The sequence below is a fragment of the Pseudophryne corroboree genome, chromosome 2 (genome assembly GCF_028390025.1).
Source record: "Pseudophryne corroboree isolate aPseCor3 chromosome 2, aPseCor3.hap2, whole genome shotgun sequence".
In the NCBI taxonomy this organism is placed as follows: Eukaryota; Metazoa; Chordata; class Amphibia; order Anura; family Myobatrachidae; genus Pseudophryne; species Pseudophryne corroboree.
In genome coordinates this window covers 5310077-5326757 of record NC_086445.1, presented here as the reverse complement: position 1 = coordinate 5326757, position 16681 = coordinate 5310077, and the positions used below count along the sequence as shown (strand labels likewise).

Below are 16681 nucleotides of genomic sequence, written 5' to 3'. Positions count from 1 at the left end.
TGTCTGCTGCTAATATAGACTGGTTGATAAAGAGATAGTATACAATACATACAACAATATACTACTATACTGGTGGTCAGGCACTGGTCACCACTAGTCACACTGGCAGTGGCACTCCTGCAGCAAAAGTGTGCACTGTTTAATTTTAAATTAATATAATATTATGTACTCCTGGGGGCTCCTGCTATAACAACCTGCAGTGCTCCCCAGTCTCCCCCACAAGTATTATAAGCTTTGCCTTTTATACATTGATGTGCAGCACACTGGGCTGAGCTGAGTGCACACAGACTGAGTCACACTGTGTGACTGGCTGCTGCTGTGTATCGTTTTTTTTCAGGCAGAGAACGGATATAGCAGAGAACGGATATATTAAAATAAATAAAAGTTAACTAACAACAACTGCACTGGTCACTGTGGTAAACTCTGTCTGACTCTGCACAATCTCTCTCTCTCTTCTAATCTAATTTCTAATGGAGAGGACGCCAGCCACGTCCTCTCCCTATCAATCTCAATGCACGTGTGAAAATGGCGGCGACGCGCGGCTCCTTATATAGAATCCGAGTCTCGCGAGAATCCGACAGCGTCATGATGACGTTCGGGCGCGCTCGGGTTAACCGAGCAAGGCGGGAGGATCCGAGTCTGCTCGGACCCGTGAAAAAAACATGAAGTTCGTGCGGGTTCGGTTTCAGAGAAACCGAACCCGCTCATCTCTAATATAATACTGCTGGTCCCCAGAATAAAGCAGTGAGCACAGATATTTGCAGCCCCCTGAACAAACTGAGAGGACGCCAGCCACGTCCTCTCACTATCATTTCCAATGCACGAGTGAAAAATGGTGCCGACGCGCGGCTCCTTATATAGAATCCGAATCTCGCGAGAATCCGACAGCGAGATTCGTTCAGGCGCGCTCGGGTTAACCGAGCAAGGCGGGAGGATCCGAGTTGCTCGGACCCGTGCAAAAAAAGGTGAAGTTCGGGCGGGTTCGGATTCCGACGAACCGAACCCGCTCATCACTAATCAAAACCATCTCTCCCTACACCCAGGCCATCTCTCCCTACATCCAGGCCAACCCTCTTACACCGAGGCCATCTCTGCCTAAACCCAGGCTATCTTTCCCTATGCTTTTACCGTCTCTATCTATTCCAAAACTATCTTTACCAATGCACAGACTATCTTTGCTATGCCCTGGCCATCCCTCTCTATGCACAAACCATCTCTTCCTACACCCTGGCCATTTCTACCTACATCCACACAATCCCTCCTACACCCAGTCCATCTTTGCCTACACAAATACCATCTTAACCTACGCCCAGGCCAACTCTGCCTACACCCTGGCCATTTCTACCTACATCCACACCATTCCTCCAACACCCAGTCCATCTCTGCCTACACAAATACCATCTTAACCTACGCCCAGGCCAACTCTGCCTACACCCAGGCCATTTCTGCCTATACCCAGACCATCTCTGTCTATACCCAGACCATCTCTACCTACACCTGGACCATCTCTACCTACACCCAGGCAATCTCTGCCTACACCCAGGCAATCTCTGCCTACACCCAGACTATCTCTGCCTACACCCAGGCAATCTCTGCCTACACCCAGACTATCTCTGCCTACACCCAGGCAATCTCTGCCTACACCCAGGCAATCTCTGCCTACACCCAGACCATGTCTGCATACTCCCTGAAGATCCCTGCCTACACCCTACAGGCCACGGCAATCCCTACCTACATCAAGGCAATATCTGCCTATGCTCAGACCATCTCTACCCATATCCAGGCCATCTTTACCTATGCCTAGAACATATCTGCTACACCCAGGCTATCTTTCCCTATGCTTTGTCCATCTCTATCTATTCCAAAACCATCTTTGCCAATGCACAGAATATCTTTGCTTACATCCTGGCCATCCCTGTCTATGCACAGGCCATCTTTTCCTACACCCTGGCCATTTCTACTTACATCCACACCATTCCTCCAACACACAGGCCATCTCTGCCTACACACATACCATCTTAACCTACACCCAGGCCATCTCTGCCTACACAAATACCATCTTAACCCATGCCCAGGCCAACTCTGCCTACAAGTAGAGAAGAAGAAAGAAAGGCTGTATTGTCGATGCACAAAAAGAGGAGTAACCTGGTTGTCACATCCGTCTGAAAATTCCTAAAATATAACTTTTATTGGTGTCAGATTTAAAATAGTGTGACAATGACTAACACAAACTACGAGTATAGACGAAACATAGAGGTTAAAATCAAGATATATACAACACATACCACAAGTGCAATAGAAATAATAAATGTGATTAAAGATTAAAAATGTGTCCGCGTGTTTGTTCTTATGTCAATTATGTATTATTGCTCTTAGTTTTAAACCAGTCTGATAATCGTTGTCAGCATTTGGTCTCCATGTATTTACATGACCAGTTATTGATATGTGCAGTGTCAAGGTTATCTCGCTCGTATGATTATATTTGTAGCTGATAATCTAATTCCACTAGCATATATAATATGTTCTGCAAATATCTACACCGTGTCTGTCGTATATTGTAAGCAGAGAGATCTATTTCCTTCTCCAATCTCAGTGGAGTTCTTTGATATCAGATGGATGGATCCTACTCAATCAAGACTATTTATGTCTCAAAATGCGGCATTATTCAGGAAGATGATATCATTTACTGTATATATATATCACTTTATTCAATATTGTGTATATCCTTCCTAAGCCTTCTGAGGAGCATTCATGTAAACTTATACTTTCTGTTATGTATCACAGTGGTGGATAGTGCAGATAGAGAATGGAGGTAGAATTCTTCTGCCTGAAAATTGGCACATTCACTACACTAATTAGTGCTTATGTGCTAATTATAATTATGGACAGTGCTTAATAGAATACAGTATAGAGATGTTTCTCTTGAGATTGTGTTTAATGCGCTTATGGCTTTAATGAGACTCCTTGTAGTCACGTGAGGCATCTGTATTAAAGATCATGCATTATTTAGATAGTGAGAGTAAGTATCTCCCTCACTCATTAGTGTCAGTATTTTAAATATGTAGCAACTTGCTGTATTCCTCAACTGTGCAAGATGCTAATGCCCCTCTTGGGGATGGCGCCTTCAATAACAAGGGATTGAATATATCTAAATCCGAAAAACAATTTTTTATATAAATGCGTCACCTTTTGATTTTTAGGTTACCAGACATTTATAAATTATAACTTGCACATTGCTGGCTTTATTTCTGCCCCTGAAGATATAAGCGTGCTGTTTTGACTGTGCTAAATATTCTCAAATGGCACAGGTTGTCAGGTATTCCCTATAATATTCATGTATCTACTGCACAAGTTGATACTGAAGCACTTAGTGACGCATTTATATAATTTTTTTTTCTGATTTAGATATATTCAATCCCTTGTTATTGAAGGCACCATCCCCATTCTCTATCTGCACTATCCACCACTGTGATACATAAGAGAAAGTATAAGTTTACATGAATGCTCCTCAGAAGGCTTAGGAAGGATATACACAATATTGAATAAAGTGATATATATACAGTAAATGATATCATCTTCCTGAATAATGCCGCATTTTGAAACATAAATAGTCTTGATTGAGTAGGATCCATCCATCTGATATCAAAGAACTCCACTGAGATTGGAGAAGGAGATAGATCTTTCTGCTTACAATATATACGACAGACACGGTGTAGATATTTGCAGAACATATTATATATGCTAGTGGAATTAGATTATCAGCTACAAATATAATCATACGAGCGAGATAACCTTGACACTGCACATATCAATAACTGGTCATGTAAATACATGAAGACCAAATGCTGACAACGATTATCAGACTGGTTTAAAACTAAGAGCAATAATACATAATTGGACATAAGAACAAACACGCGGACACAGCTTTAATCTTTAAACACATTTATTATTTCTATTGCACTTGTGGTATGTGTTGTATATGTCTTGATTTTAACCTCTATGTTTCGTCTATACTCGTAGTTTGTGTGTTAGTCATTGTCACACTATTTTAAATTTGACACCAATAAAAGTTATATTTTAGGAATTTTCAGACGAATGTGACAACCAGGTTACTCCACTTTTTGTGCATCGACAATACAGCCTTTCTTTCTTCTTCTTCTCTACTTACTTACTTTAGCTGTAGTTGGTAGCACCCCCATAAGCAATGGTAAATACCTGCAATTAATAGGGGGCAATTTTGGGGCTTTCTGTTCCAAATTTTGTATTAATAAATTGTGTATGTGCAGATACAACTCCACCAACTCTACCTACACTCAGGCCATCTCTACCTACACCAAGACCATCTCTACCTACACCCAGACCATCTCTGCCTACACCCAGGCAATCTCTGCCTACACACCCAGGCAATCTCTGCCTACACCCAGACCATCTCTGCATACTCCCTGAAGATCCCTGCCTACACCCTAACCATCCCTACCTACACCCAGGCCATCGCTACCTATGTACAGACAATCTCTACCTATGCCCAGACCATCTGCTACCTAGTCCATCTCTACCTATGCCCAGGCCATCTCTGCCTACACCCAGGCTATCCCTTCTACACCACAATCATCTCTGCCTATGCACAGGCCATCTCTGTCTATGCCAAGGCAATTTCTACCTACATCAAGGCTATCTCTGCCTATGCTCAGACCATCTCTACCCATATCCAGGCCATCTTTGCCTATGCCCGGAACATCTCTGCTACACCCAGGCTATCTTTCCCTATGCTTTGACTGTCTCTGTCTATTCCAAAACCATCTTTGCCAATGCACAGAATATCTTTGCCTACGTCCTGGCCATCCCTTTCTACAAAAATACCATCTTAAACTACGCCCAGGCCAGCTCTGCCTACACCCAGGCCATCTCTACCTACACCAAGACCATCTCTACCTACATCGAGGCCATCTCTGCCTACACCCAGACCACCTCTGCCTACACCCAGACCATCTCTGCCTATACCCTGACCATCTCTGCCTACACCCAGGGAATCTCTGCCTACACCCAGGCAATCTCTTCCAAATCATTAACTATCCCTACCTCTTCCGAAACAATCTTTGCCAATGCCCAGACCATCTCTGCCTACTCCCTGACCATCCCTGCCTATGCCCTGACCATCGCTACCTATGTACAGATCATCTCAACCTATGCCCAGACCATCTGCTACCTAGTCCATCTCTACCTATGCCTAGGCCATCCCTCCTACAGCACGACCATCTCTGCCTACGCCCAGGCCATTTCTGTCTATGCCAAGGCAATCTCTACCTACATCAAGGCCATCTCTGCCTACGCTCAGACCATCTCTACCCATATCCAGGCCATCTTTGCCTATGAGCAGAACATCTCTGCCTACACCCAGGCTATCTTTCCCTATGCTTTGACCGTCTCTATCTATTCCAAAACCATCTTTGCCTACGCCCTTGCCATCCCTGTCTATGCACAGGCCATCTCTTCTTACACCCTGGCCATTTCTACCTACATTCACACCATTCCTCCTACACCCAGGCCATCTCGGCCTACACCCAGACTATCTTTACCTACACCCAGGCCTTCTCTATGTACGCCCAGACCATCTCTGCCTACGCCCAGGCCATCTCTTCCTACACCCAGACCATCTCTACCTAAACCCAGACCATCTCTACCTACACCCAGACCATCTCTGCATACACCCAGACCAACTCTGCCTATGCCCAGGCCATGTCTGCCTACACCTAGTCCATCTCTACCAATTCTGAAACCATCTTTGCCAATGTCCAGACCATCTCTGCCTACACCCTGGCCATCCCTGCCTACACCCTGAGCATTCCTTCTTATGCCCAGATAATCTCTACTTATGCCCAGGTCATCTCTACCTATGCCCATACCATCTCTACTTATGGCCAGTCCATCTCTACCATCACCCAAGAAATATCTGCCTACTCCAGACCATTCCTCCTACACCCAGACCATCACTGCCTACTCTCAGACCATCTTTACCTAAACCCAGGCCATCTTTACCTACACCCAGGCCATCTCTGCCTACAACCAGGTCATTTCTGCCTATGCCTTGACCATTCCTACCTATTCCAAGACCATATCTGCCAATGCTAGGACCATCTCTGCCAATGCCAGGACCATCTATGTCAATGCCAGGACCATCTCTGCCAAAGACAGGACCATCCCTGCCTACACCCGAACCATCCCTACCTACACTGAGACTGTCTCAACCTATGCTCAGATCATCTCTATCTACGCCCAGACTATATTTACCTATGCTTAGACCATCTCTTCCTATGCCCAGACCATCTCTGCCTACTTCTAGGCAATCTCTGCCTACACCCAGGCAATTTCTTCCAAATCATTAACTATCCCTACCTCTTCCGAAACAATCTTTGCCAATTGCCAGACCATCTCTTCCTACTCCCTGACCAACCCTGCCTATGCCCTGACCATCGCTACCTATGTAAAGAGCATCTTAACCTATGCCCAGACCATCTTCTACCTAGTCCATCTCTACCTATGACTAGGCCATCTCTATCTACACCCAGGCCATCCCTCCTACAGCACGACCATCTCTGCCTATGCCCAGGCCGTATCTGTCTATGCCAAGGCAATCTCTACCTACATCAAGGCCATCTCTGCTTACGCTCAGACCATCTCAACCCATATGCAGGCCATCTTTGCCTATGACCAGAACATCTCTGCCTACACCCAGGCTATCTTTCCCTAAGCTTTGACCGTCTCTATTCCAAAACCATATTTGCCTACGGTCTTGCCATCCCTGTCTATGCACAGGCCATATCTTCCTACACCCTGGCCATTTCTACCTACATTCACACCATTCCTCCTACACCAAGGCCATCTCTGCCTACACCCAGACTATCTTTACCTACACCCAGGCCTTCTCTATGTACGCCCAGACCATCTCTGCCTACGCCCAGACCATCTCTACCTACACCCAGACCATCTCTGCCTATACCCTGACCATCTCTGCCTACACCCAGGGAATCTCTGCCTACACCCAGGCAATCTCTTCCAAATCATTAACTATCCCTACCTCTTCCGAAACAATCTTTGCCAATGCCCAGACCATCTCTGCCTACTCCCTGACCATCCCTGCCTATGCCCTGACCATCGCTACCTATGTACAGATCATCTCAACCTATGCCCAGACCATCTGCTACCTAGTCCATCTCTACCTATGCCTAGGCCATCCCTCCTACAGCACGACCATCTCTGCCTACGCCCAGGCCATTTCTGTCTATGCCAAGGCAATCTCTACCTACATCAAGGCCATCTCTGCCTACGCTCAGACCATCTCTACCCATATCCAGGCCATCTTTGCCTATGAGCAGAACATCTCTGCCTACACCCAGGCTATCTTTCCCTATGCTTTGACCGTCTCTATCTATTCCAAAACCATCTTTGCCTACGCCCTTGCCATCCCTGTCTATGCACAGGCCATCTCTTCTTACACCCTGGCCATTTCTACCTACATTCACACCATTCCTCCTACACCCAGGCCATCTCGGCCTACACCCAGACTATCTTTACCTACACCCAGGCCTTCTCTATGTACGCCCAGACCATCTCTGCCTACGCCCAGGCCATCTCTTCCTACACCCAGACCATCTCTACCTAAACCCAGACCATCTCTACCTACACCCAGACCATCTCTGCATACACCCAGACCAACTCTGCCTATGCCCAGGCCATGTCTGCCTACACCTAGTCCATCTCTACCAATTCTGAAACCATCTTTGCCAATGTCCAGACCATCTCTGCCTACACCCTGGCCATCCCTGCCTACACCCTGAGCATTCCTTCTTATGCCCAGATAATCTCTACTTATGCCCAGGTCATCTCTACCTATGCCCATACCATCTCTACTTATGGCCAGTCCATCTCTACCATCACCCAAGAAATATCTGCCTACTCCAGACCATTCCTCCTACACCCAGACCATCACTGCCTACTCTCAGACCATCTTTACCTAAACCCAGGCCATCTTTACCTACACCCAGGCCATCTCTGCCTACAACCAGGTCATTTCTGCCTATGCCTTGACCATTCCTACCTATTCCAAGACCATATCTGCCAATGCTAGGACCATCTCTGCCAATGCCAGGACCATCTATGTCAATGCCAGGACCATCTCTGCCAAAGACAGGACCATCCCTGCCTACACCCGAACCATCCCTACCTACACTGAGACTGTCTCAACCTATGCTCAGATCATCTCTATCTACGCCCAGACTATATTTACCTATGCTTAGACCATCTCTTCCTATGCCCAGACCATCTCTGCCTACTTCTAGGCAATCTCTGCCTACACCCAGGCAATTTCTTCCAAATCATTAACTATCCCTACCTCTTCCGAAACAATCTTTGCCAATTGCCAGACCATCTCTTCCTACTCCCTGACCATCCCTGCCTATGCCCTGACCATCGCTACCTATGTAAAGAGCATCTTAACCTATGCCCAGACCATCTTCTACCTAGTCCATCTCTACCTATGACTAGGCCATCTCTATCTACACCCAGGCCATCCCTCCTACAGCACGACCATCTCTGCCTATGCCCAGGCCATATCTGTCTATGCCAAGGCAATCTCTACCTACATCAAGGCCATCTCTGCTTACGCTCAGACCATCTCAACCCATATGCAGGCCATCTTTGCCTATGACCAGAACATCTCTGCCTACACCCAGGCTATCTTTCCCTAAGCTTTGACGGTCTCTATTCCAAAACCATATTTGCCTACGGTCTTGCCATCCCTGTCTATGCACAGGCCATATCTTCCTACACCCTGGCCATTTCTACCTACATTCACACCATTCCTCCTACACCAAGGCCATCTCTGCCTACACCCAGACTATCTTTACCTACACCCAGGCCTTCTCTATGTACGCCCAGACCATCTCTGCCTACGCCCAGACCATCTCTACCTACACCCAGACCATCTCTGCGTACACCCAGACCAACTCTGCCTATGCCCAGGCCATGTCTGCCTACACCCAGTCCATCTCTACCAATTCTGAAACCATCTTTGCCAATGTTTAGACCATCTCTGCCTACACCCTGGCCATCCCTGCCTACACCCTAAGCATCCCTTCTTATGCCCAGATAATCTCTACTTACACCCAGGTCATCTCTACCTATGCCCATACCATCTCTACTTATGGCCAGTCCATCTCTACCATCACCCACGAAATCTCTGCCTACTCCAGACCATTCCTCCTACACCCAGACCATCACTGCCTACTCTCAGACCATCTTTACCTAAACACAGGCCATCTTTACCTACACCCAGGCCATCTCTGCCTACAACCAGGTCATTTATACCTATGCCTTTGCCATCCCTACCTATTCCAAGACCATCTCTGCCAATGCTAGGACAATCTCTGCCAATGCCAGGACCATCTCTGTCAATGCCAGGACCATCTCTGCCAATGCCAGGACCATCCCAGCCTACACCCAGACCATCCCTACCTACACTGAGACCATCTCAACCTATGCCCAGATCATCTCTATCTACGCCCAGACTATATACCTATGTTTTGACCATCTCTACCTATGCCCAGACCATCTCTGCCTACTTCCAGGCCATCTCTGCCTATGCTCAGACCATTTCTACCTACATCCATGCTATCTCTATCTATGCCAAGCCATCTCTGCCTACACCCAGACCATCTCTGCCTATACCCAGACCATCACTTCCTACACACAGACCATCTCTGCTTATATCCATGCCATCTCTGCCAATGCCCAGACCATCTCTACCTACTTCCAGTCCATCTCTGCCTATGCCCAGACCGTCCCTTCTACACCCAGACCATCTGTGCCTACACCCAGGCCATCTCTGCCTACAACCAGGCTCTCTCTACAAATGCTTTGACCATCTCTAACTATTTTGAAACCATCATTGCCAATACCTAGACCTGACCATCCCTACCTATGCACAGACCATCTCTACCTACACCCAGACCATCTCTACCTATGCCTAGACCATCTCCACCTATGCCTAGACCACCCCCTCCTATGCCCAGACCATCTCCAACTATGGCCAGCAGGGACGTGCAGTCAGGGGAGGCAGGGGAGGCAGTGCCTCCCCTGTCATTAATGAATAAAATAATACAAAGTAGATACTTATGACACATATTCTGTGTCATAAGTATCTGCTTCAGGCTGTGTATTATTTTAATAGCTTTTGCCCTATGAAAAACTGCTTTAAATTAGTTTTAGAGGCACCGTTCCTGGTGCCTCCCGCAGTCTGTATGAAAGGGCCGGAAGCGGGGGGCGGGGCCAAGCACTTGACAGTGATAGCCCGTTAACAAAAGCAGCAGAAGCGGCACCTAACAGAGGTGCCGCTTTGACAGGGGGCGTGCTCTCAGTCCTTCCCCTGTCACTGGGGAAGATGTTATTGGGCAGTGGGCACTGCAGGCAGGGCCAATCCGATCATTACTCCAGGATCTGATCCAGGCTGCCGCTGCGTACAGCGCTGGCACAACATTCAGGAGGACACCGCTGCCGACCCTGCCCTGCAAGTAAGTATAGGCGTGCGGCGTGCGCACGGGGGTGCCCTGGTGCGCACAGGCATCCCCCTCTCACACGCCTGCTACGGTGCTGCAAATAATTAATGTGTGTGTGTGTGTGTGTCGTCCCCCCCGCACGGTGCACGGACTCCTCGAGTCCTTCCTCAGCCTCCATGCTCCCCCCCTGCGACCCGCTGGTCTGAGGCAGCTAGAACAGAGGAGAGCTGCTTGTGATCGTCATGAGCCGGCGGAGCGGGACACACGCGAGAGCTCTGCTTGGCATACTGAATCCGCTTACCAGTCTTGGCGGCTCCTGTGTATGTGGCTCCTGTGTATGGCCGCTGCCAGTCCAGGGAGGGTGCAATGGTGGCCAGGGCTTGGGAGCTGCAGGAAGCAGGTGACATTAAAGTTTAACTGTCGGCTTCTTCCTAGCACTGCTCCCATCCTGCCCCCCCCCCCTCCCGCTCAGCACCACTGCCCCCCCCCCACTCAGCACCACTGCTGCCATCCTGCCCCCCCCCTCAGCACCACTGCTTCCATCCTGCCCCCCCTCCCGCTCAGCACCACTGCCCCCATCCTGCCCCCCCCGCTCAGCACCACTGCCCCCATCCTGCACCCCCCACTCAGCACCACTGCTGCCATCCTGCCCCGCCCCTCAGCACCACTGCTTCCATCCTGACCCCCCTCCCGCTCAGCACCACTGCCTCCATCCTGCCCCCCCACACAGCACCACTGCTGCCATCCTGCCCCGCCCCTCAGCACCTCTGCTTCCATCCTGACCCCCCTCCCGCTCAGCACCACTGCTGCCATCCTGCCCCCCCTCAGCACCACTGCTTCCATCCTGCCCCCTAGCTTTGCACCAATGCTCCCATGCTGCCCCCAGGCTCTGCACCAATGCTTCAATCCTGCCGCCCCCCTGCCCTACACCAATGCTTCCATCCTGCCCCCCCAGCTTCTCACCACTACTACCATCCTGCACCCCCTGCTCCACGCCACTACTCTCCCATCCTACCCTCTCTGTCCCACTCCACTGCTCCCATTCTGTCGCCCTGCCGTGCACCACTACTCTTCCTATCGTGCTCCGCACCACTACTCCTCTTATCGTGCCCCGCACCACTACTCCTCTTATCGTTCCCCGCACCACTACTCCTCCTATCGTGTCCCGCACCACTCCTCCTATCGTGCCCCGCACCACTACTCCTCCTATCATTCCCCGCACCACTACTCCTCCTATCATTCCCCACACCACTACTCCTCCTATCATTCCCCGCACCACTACTCCTCCAATCATTCCCCGTACCACTACTCCTCTTATCATTCCCCGCACCACTACTCCTCCTATCATTCCATGCACCACTACTCCTCCTATCATTCCCCGCACCACTACTCCTCCTATCATTCCCTGTACCACTACTCCTCCTATCATTCCCCGCACCACTACTCCTCCTATCATTCCCTGCACCACTACTCCTCTAATCATTCCCCGTACCACTACTCCTCTTATCATTCCCCGCACCACTACTCCTCCTATCATTCCCTGCACCACTACTCCTCCTATCATTCCCCGCACCACTACTCCTCCTATCATTCCCCGCACCACTACTCCTCCTATCGTGCTCCGCACCACTAGTCCTCCTATCATTCCCCGCCTCACTACTCCTCCTATCGTGCACCGTACCACTACTCCTGCTATTGTGCCTTGCACCACTACTCCTCCAATCATTCCCCGTACCACTACTCCTCTTATCATTCCCCGCACCACTACTCCTATCATTCCCTGCACCACTACTCCTCCTATCATTCCCCGCACCACTACTCCTCCTATCATTCCCCGCACCACTCCTCCTCCTATCGTGCTCCCCACCACTAGTCCTCCTATCATTCCCCGCCTCACTACTCCTCCTATCGTGCCCTGTACCACTACTCCTGCTATTGTGCCCTGCATCACTCCTCCTCCTACCATGCTCTGAACCACTATTCCTCCTATCGTTCCCTGCACCACTACTACTCCTATTGTGCCCCGCACCACTACTCCTCCTATCCTGCCCCTTGCCCCACACTACTCCTCCTCCTCCTATCTTACCCCCCTGAGCCACATTACTATTCCTCCTATCCTGCCCCCTTCCCTGCACTACTCCTCCTATCCTGCCCCATTGCTCCACACTACTCCTCCTACTCAGCAGTATTCCTCCTCCTCCTAAACTGCCCCTTTGCCCCACACTAATGTTCCTCCTATCTTACCCCCCTGCTCTGCATTACTCCTCCTCCTCCTATCCTGCCCCCTGCTCTGCACTACTCCTCCTATCCTGCCCTCGTGCTCCGCACTACTCCTCCCATCCTGCCCCCTGATCCACACTACTACTCCACCTCAATGTACTGTGCGATGTGACCCAATGACGTCACACCACATGAATGGCCGCCCACCTGCCCGTGTTCTTCTCCTGTGCCCACAAACTCCACTGATGAGGAAGAGGTTCCTGTCAGTGGGAGTGAGCCATAAACTACTGCAGCCTGCAGGGAATGGGGGGGGGGGGGGGGGGGGGAGTGAGTGCCAGGGGGGATATAATATAACTAGTAATAAATTATTAATAATTCAGTGAAGGGAGTGGAGAATAAAGGGAGGTGGAGGCTGAAAGACACAGAGTGAATGGGGTGGGGCAGGCTGAGAGACAGTGAAGGGTGGGCGACTGAGAGGCACAGACAGAAGGGTGGGAGACTCAGAGGCACAGAGTGAAGGGGGAAGGATGAGAGACAAAGTGAGGGGTATTGCGAGAGGTTCAGATGGGATATGATGGCGTGGTTGAGAGACAACGCAGGGAGGAGATGATGATGTGGCTGAGAGACGATGCAGGGCGGAGATGATGTTGTGGCTGAGAGATGCAGAGAAGGGGTGATGGTGTGGCTGAGAGACGCAAGGGGTAGGAGGTGAACCTCTGTTGTATGATGATGATCACATTGGTTATATCCTACACAGGCATCTTCTGGATCATATGATCTCCTACATGAATAGTGATTACCGACTGAAGACACTGTCTGCCCAGGAAGGATACAATTCTTCAGAGGTTCCCTGTTATGAGAAACCACCAAATAGGTAAGGTGCATATTGAATAGAAAAGAATGCCAATAGGCGGTGCTAGACATGCCCAGTAGGTGGTACTAGCCGTGCCTATACGACGGTGCACCACCTAATAAAATGTGCTGCGAACGCCTATGGCAGTAAGTCATTCTGCTCCCCACCTGCCTCAGAAATGGTCTCTGACAGACTCAGACCCATGTGTTCCCCCGTACAACTTTCCCTGTGTGTCTCCCGCTGTCCCTGCAGCCGGCTGGGTCAGGTCACATGGTGTCCGCCGACACTGTCAGTAGTGGGTTAGAGAGTTGTTTGCTACTTGTCTATAAGTCCCCTGTGTCCCTGCACCCTACCTGGATCCTCCCTGTACACTGCATTACCAGCGGGTGTCCAAGTGAGCGCTGGTCGGGTTCCCAGGTGAGCAGGGAGTGCCATGGAGGGGAGGATAATGGATCCATGAGAGGATTCTCTGGTAGTGGGGATCACTACAGGCACTGGGAGCCCAAGGGGGTGAGAGGGCTCCTTCGCAGGGAGGGATCACAGCAACTGCAAACCTCTCCTGGCCGTCAGTGTGAGAAAGGCTCTCTGTGAGGGGACATGTCTACAACCACAGTTGTGGTATGGGTCATCAGTGGGACTCAGTGAACATTATGACTGCAGTGCCTCACCAGCCAGAGACCTCACCGCACGCCACTGATGGCCAGGCCATCTCTACCTATAGCCAGGTCATCTTTGATTACTTCCAGAACACTCCTCCTATACCCAGACCATGTCTGCCTACACCAAGACCATCTCTATCTAAAGCAAGGCCATCTCATCTATGGGAATCGGTTAATATGCCGCAAGTCAGTATCCGGCTGCCGGAATCCCATTATCGGAATCCTTTCACCTGTCAGGATGCCAATGCCGGTATACCAAAAAGGTCAGGATACCGACGTAGGAATTCCTACAGCCAGCATCCTGACCATAGTGCACAGGTTATGTTTTAGGCTGGGGGGAAGTTTAGTTTAGGCACTACTCAGGGGGGGTTAGGTTTAGGCTGCGCACTGGGAGATGTCAGGGTTAGGCTGCGGGGAGTGGGGGTTAGGCACCCCAGAGGAGGGTTAGATTTAGGCTGTGGGGAAGGGGGGATTAGGTTTAGGCACCACAAGAGGGAGGTAAGGGTTAGGCACTAAGAGGGAGGTTAGGGCTAGGCTGCAGGACAGGTGGGTTAGGATTAGGGAGTTGGGGAGAGGGGAGGATAGCCAAAACTCACCCTTGTCAGTATTTCAGTTATCGGTATCCCGGCATCAGTATTCTGACCACTGGGATCTCAAGTGCCAGAAAATCATACTGAACTCATATCTACCCCAAGGCCATCTCTACCTACACCCAGGCTATCTCTACCAATGCTTTGACCATCCCTACCTACTCCGAAATCCTATTTGTCAATGCCCAGACCATCTCTTCCTATGCCTTCACCATCTCTGCTTATCCCCAGGTCATCTCTACCTCTATCCAGGGACAATGCACCAATACCATGTGGTAGATTTACTATTAAGTGGTTTGTCAAAGCAACTGATGATCGGTGGCTTTGAACAATGGATTTTAAACAGGAATAGAAGCAGAAGGTGAAGCAGGAATAGAAGCAGAAGGTGAAGCAGGAATAGAAGCAGAAGGTAAAAAAGGAATAGAAGCAGAAAGTGAAGCAGGAATAGGAAGCAGGAACAGAAGCGGAAGGTGAAGCAGGAATAGAAGCGGAAGGTGAAGCAGGAATAGAAGCAGAAGGTAAAAAAGGAACAGAAGCGGAAGGTGAAGCAGGAATAGAAGCGGAAGGTGAAGCAGGAATAGAAGCGGAAGGTGAAGCAGGAATAGAAGCAGAAGGTAAAAAAGGAACAGAAGCGGAAGGTGAAGCAGGAATAGAAGCGGAAGGTGAAGCAGGAATAGAAACGTAAGGTGAAGCAGGAATAGGAAGCAGGAACAGAAGCGGAAGGTGAAGCAGGAATAGAAGCGGAAGGTGAAGCAGGAATAGAAGCAGAAGGTAAAAAAGGAACAGAAGCGGAAGGTGAAGCAGGAATAGAAGCGGAAGGTGAAGCAGGAATAGAAACGTAAGGTGAAGCAGGAATAGAAGCGGAAGGTGAAGCAGGAATAGAAGCAGAAGGTGAAGCAGGAATAGAAGTAGAAGGTGAAGCAGGAATAGAAACAGAAGGTAAAAAAGGAACAGAAGCGGAAGGTGAAGCAGGAATAGAAGCGGAAGGTGATGCAGGAATAGAAGCGGAAGGTGAAGCAGGAATAGAAGCAGAAGGTGAAGCAGGAATAGAAGTAGAAGGTAAAAAAGGAATAGAAGCAGAAAGTGAAGCAGGAATATGAAGCAGGAACAGAAGCGGAAGATGAAGCAGGAGTAGAAGCGGAAGGTGAAGCAGGAATAGAAGCAGAAGGTAAAAAAGGAATAGAAGCAGAAAGTGAAGCAGGAATATGAAGCAGGAACAGAAGCGGAAGGTGAAGCAGGAATAGAAACAGAAGGTGAAGCAGGAATAGAATGTGAAGCAAAAGGTGAAACAGGAATAGAAGCAGAAGGTAAAGCAGGAATAGAAGCAGAAGGTGAGGCAGGAATAAAAGCAGAAGGTGAAGCAAGAATAAAAGCAGAAGGTGAGGCAGGAATAGAAGCAGACGGTGAGGCAGGAATAGAAGCAGAAGGTAAAAAAGGAACAGAAGCGGAAGGTGAAGCAGGAATAGAAGCGGAAGGTGAAGCAGCAATAGAAACGGAAGGTAAAGCAGGAATAGAAGCGGAAGGTGAAGCAGGAATAGAAGCAGAAGGTGAAGCAGGAATAGAAGTAGAAGGTAAAAAAGGAATAGAAGCAGAAAGTGAAGCAGGAATATGAAGCAGGAACAGAAGCGGAAGGTGAAGCAGGAATAGAAGCAGAAGGTAAAAAAGGAATAGAAGCAGAAAGTGAAGCAGGAATATGAAGCAGGAACAGAAGTGGAAGGTGAAGCAGGAATAGAAGCAGAAGGTAAAGCAGGAATAGAAGCAGAAGGTGAGGCAGGAATAGAAGCAGAAGGTGAAGCAAGAATAGAAGCA

The 16681-nt window shown here is 49.3% G+C and overlaps 1 pseudogene; it reads right to left on the bottom strand.

The window, feature by feature from the left end:
• Positions 1-16681, bottom strand: part of LOC134987843 (transient receptor potential cation channel subfamily M member 2-like) — a 539791-nt pseudogene that overhangs the window by 123188 nt on the left and 399922 nt on the right.